We start from the raw sequence: 5,000 nt of genomic DNA, 5'->3' as shown, positions 1-5,000 counted from the left end.
TTTTTTTTTTCCATCAACTAAAGAACAGCATACATAGTAGGAGTTTTACTCAAAAGAACAGTTGTGAGACAGGAGGCAATAAAAGTGTCAGTCAGGGTTAGTACAAGGGCAGAGCCACTGGGAATTAAAGAAGGTTTTTAGATGCTTCTTGAAAAGGGGTCTGGAGGCCAGTGCTGTAAGTTCACTTGGAAGCTTGTTCCAATTAGGACCAATAGAGTTGGAGAACAAACAGTCCCCAGCTTTGTTTTGGGATTTATGGGAGGCTGCTAGGAGCTTGGTGGCTGAACGCAAGGAAGAGAGATTTTTATAAGGGCTAATACGAGTGCAGAGTATGATAGTATTCATGGGATGATAGAAGATTTTGTGGGTGATGCTAAGTTGCTGTAGCAACAGTTAATTTTGTAATTCCAGCCAACCAAGTTGTTTAAGATTTACGCAACGGTGGGTGCGAAAAGGAGCTCCTGTGGCAAATCTGGCAATGTTGTTGTATGAAGTCGCCAGTTTATTGGTATTAGATTTAGATAAGTTGGTAAAAATTGGTGAGGCATAGAAAAGGGTAGAGAGCAGGTGTGTTTGTGCGGTAGTAGTTCTAGCTGATGCAGTGAGGAAGGGTTTAAGCCTATATAGAGATCCAAGTTTTCTATTGACTGACTTGATGGTTAAACAAACAAGCAAACTTAGTATTCACAAAACTTGTAAAATAAAAAAGAAAAGCACGATGCTGAAACACCAAAAAGTATATTAGAGCTTTTGTTTACTGACAATGTGTAAACTTCTTCAGACAATCAATGTACAAAAAATCAGTCCTTAAATAATTTTAAAAAATGACATCATTTCCTAAAGCTGCCTTACCTCATTTTAAAGTAATAAAACGTAAATTACAAAAAACGTAAAACAATCATATGACTATATTATTAAATGAATAAACTATATAAAATATATAAAACAATATGTTGTTTAACCTATCTAAGTAAAGCTTTCAATTTCAGAATACTTTTCATAGAAATTACATCATTGAGACTGGCGGAACTGAAGCATTGAATTTCAGTTGCCATAAAACTTATTTTTCTTCGAGTCCCAAACTAATAGGTCCCCCTCTTTCATTGTCAGGTACTTTTTCAATAACCATAAATAGAAATTTATGCTCAGGATTTAATAGAGTATGTCTGGCTAGGGCGTTGGTAGAATTCCCTTTGCTAATTGCATAATAATGTTCATAAATTCTATTCTTCAATGGTCTATCTATGCAATTAGCAAAGGGAATTCTACCAACGCCCTAGCTAGACATACTCTATTAAATCTTGAGCATAAATTTCTATTTATGGTTATTGAAAAAGTACCTGACAATGAAAGTGGGGGACCTATTAGTTTGGGACTCGAAGAAAAAGAAGTTTTATGACAATTGAAATTCAATGCTTCAGTTCCGCCAGGTCTCAATGATTTAATTTCTATCAAAAGTATTCTGAAATTGAAAGCTTTACTTAGATAGGTTAAACAACTTATATTGTTTTATATATTTTATATAGTTTATTAATTTAATAATATAGTCATATGATTGTTTTCTTTTTTCTAATTACGTTCTATTACAAAATGAGTAAGGCAGCTTTAGGAAATGATGTCATTACATTATTTAAGGACTGTTTTTTGTACATGAATTGTCTGAAGAAGTTTACATTGTCAGTAAACGAAACTAACATACACGATGTTTTAGCGATCGTGCTTTCTTTGATTTTACATGACTTGATGGTTAAGTTAATATGAGAATCGAAGTTAAGATTATGATCTATTGTGACACCTAGAAGTTTGGTGGTAGAGTCACGGGATATTATTGTCCCATTTTTAGATGCTATATTGAAGTCTAAAGTAGAGGATTTCTGTGTAGGTGTGAATAGTATTAATTTAGTTTTTTGGGGTTAAGAAGGAGACAGTATTAATAGGACCAGTTTTCAGCTGCTGTAAATACTTTTTGGGTATTAGTCTGTAGCTCAGCTGGGGATGGTGCTGAACATATCAGTGTTGAGTCATCTGCATATTGAATGCAGGTGGTTTGTGGAAGGGACATATTTAGATCATTAATACATACAGAGAAGAGGACTGGTCCAAGAATGGAACCTTGTGGGACTCCAATTTTAATAGGAAGCTGAGAGGATATGTGATTGTCCCAAAAAACTGCCTGCTGTCTATTTTCTAAGTAGGAATTGAACCACTGGATTGCCTGGGAGTTTAATGCCAGATATTTAAGGATGTTTAGTAAGAGTTTATGGTTAACCATACCAAAGGCCTTGGAGAGGTCTAAGAAGAGAGCTGAGGACAGCACGTTGTTATTATGATTTTTATTAATGTGGTCTGTGAATGATAAGAGTGTAGTAGTTGTGCTGTGATACGGTCTAAAACCGTGTTGGCAGTCTGCTAGGAGATTGTTTTGGAGAAGATGGTCGAGCATTTGCCGATGAATGCATCTTTCCATGAGTTTAGCTAATGGAGAAAGTAGGGCTATGGAACGGAAGTTAGAGAGTTCATTAGAGTTACCCCCCTTATGTAGAGGAATGATATGAGAGACTTTCCAGAGGGATGGGATAAAGCCTTCAGTTATGGTTCATTTTATTAAAATGGAGACAGGATAGGCAAGTACTCCAACTGCAATTTGCAGATACTCAGCTGGGAGGAGGTCAGCTGAGGGTGTACATGGTTTACGTTTCATAAGTAGGGTGTGGATGAGACATGTTGAGACTGGCTGCAATTTGAAAGTGGGGGGTTTATTGGTCAGGGAGTAAAGTTCCTGGGTGGCAGCAGGTGACAAGGCTTGGCTAGGGATGTGACAGTGTCAGAAAAGAATTTGTTGAAAGTGTCAGCAATCTGGTTGGGTGTACTCTGAGTGAGGTTGGAAGGAGTAGGTGTTTTAGAATTTCCTGGATGTAGTAATTTGTTGATACCTGACCAGAATTTCTAAGGGTTTTGGTGTTGAGCATGTTGGAATTTCAAGTAATAATTTTTCTTGTCTAGGAGTATTAATTTCTTTGTTTAATTTGTAAGCTGCTTAAAGGTTTGGTGGTCAAACATGTTTTTAGAGATACACCATTTAGTCCATGTTCTATTTCTCTGTATCATTTTTTTGCTTGGTCTCTTTGGTTAGCCATGGAGCAGGTTTTGCTCTGGTTTTAATAGACCGAGTGGGGGCATGGTGGCTAAGAATTTGCAGGAATTTATTGTTGAAGTAGGAAACTGCCTCCTCAAGAGGTAAGTATTTTAGGGGAGACCAACTGCAAGCTTTGAGCTCTATTTGGAAGTTTGTTTGGTTGAAACATTTCTTATTCCTGTTTGTTCTGAAAATTGTATGGTTGGGGATAGGGTTTTTTTGTCTGGTAATATAAGTGGGTAAGTGGTCGCTGATATCATCAGTTAGAAAGCCAGTGGTATAAGCCAGGGGATTACTATTGACTAAAATCCAATTGAGGGTGCTCTGTTTGAAGCTGGATTTATTAATTCTAGTAAGGGAGGTAATGGTTTGATTGAAACCATAAAGGTTTATGTGAGAGGTTGGTTTGGGAGAAATGCAGCAATTCCAATCAATATTAAAATCTGCTAGAAAGTGGAGAGCCAGCTCAGTATATTTTCAAGGATATTAATATTATTGCCTGGGGGGATATAACAGCAGAGTATGTAAATGGATTTTTTTGTATTAAACTGTAGCTTGGTGATTAAGATTTCAGTATTACTTGGTGAGGGTGGTTTGGTATCTAGTTGGGTAACCAGTAATTCAGTTTTGTAGAGTATTGGTTCAAAGGTTCATAGGTAGGTACTAGGCTATCAGCTCTGGGGCCTATACAAGCCCAGCCAAAAAGGTACCCTGGCTTTTGCCACCCAAGAAAATTATTTTCCTGTGCCACTGTCGAGCCACACTGGTGATCCCCTGGGTGAATTTCCTATTTCCCATCCAATAAGATTTTTCTTGAAGAGTGCTAATGAGGAGCTTTGTTTGATATAGATAGGTAGTTTATTCCAGAGTATGGGAAGTCTCTGGGATGGTAATCTATCCCTCCGGCATGTTCTGTTTATTGTGGTGACAAGGTTTAGGTCCCTAGAAGGTGTAGCTCGGAGGGATTGGGATTTCTTTAAGAGGAGCATGTCCAACAGCTCTGGGTTTGACATAGCTTTGTATGTTAGGCAGAGATCACCTCTGAGTAGGTGATATGTGATGGAGTAAAGCTGGAGTTTTGAGGCGGGTCGTGAGGGCATCTGTTTGAGGCCGGTAATCCTCTTTGTGAGGTATTTCTGCGGCCTTTCCAGTTGTTGTAGATGTCTTGTGAGGCAAATACCAAAAGGGGCATTGTACTCTATAATGGGTCTAATGAGTGATGAGTAGAGGGGAACACTGACCTCTTTTTTCTGGATGAGAAACCTTTTGTGATGAGGTGTGCCACATAGAAGGATTTCTTGACTACTGTGGCAATGTGATTATCAAAGGAGAGACTACTGTCCACCTGTGTCCCAAGGTCTCTTATCACACTTTCAGTGTTAAGTATTCTACCGCCTATGTTGTAGTTCATGGGTACAAAGTTTTTACTAAAGGGGATGACAATGCACTTTTTGGCATTGAGCTTGAGGTCATGGCTTTGACACCAGGCATCTGTCTCAGTGAGGCCCTTTTGTAGGATGTCCACATCATTAGGAGTTTCGATTATGGCTCCAAGTTTGCAGTCATCTGCGAATTTAGTTAGCCAAAGACCTTCTGTGTTAGCCTGTACTTTAGAGAAGTAGATACCAAACAGGAGAGGACCCAGGACTGAACCTTGTGGTACTCCACTTGTCACTGGTCTGAAGTCGGATTTGGAGTCTGCTACTTTCACAGTGTGGGTTCTATCAGTGAGCCAGTTGGCAACCCATCTTGTGACATAGGGATTTATACCTAGTTTAGTGAGCTTATCTATAATTCCAGAGTGGGGGATGGTATTGAATGCCTTGGCGAGATCTGGATAGGCTGTGTGAACCACCCAACCCCT

This window comes from Protopterus annectens, chromosome 6.part0 (genome assembly GCF_019279795.1).
Source record: "Protopterus annectens isolate FY-2018-M chromosome 6.part0, PAN1.0, whole genome shotgun sequence".
In the NCBI taxonomy this organism is placed as follows: Eukaryota; Metazoa; Chordata; order Ceratodontiformes; family Protopteridae; genus Protopterus; species Protopterus annectens.
The sequence above is the reverse complement of the archived record's forward strand: the minus strand, read 5'-3'. Positions refer to the sequence as shown.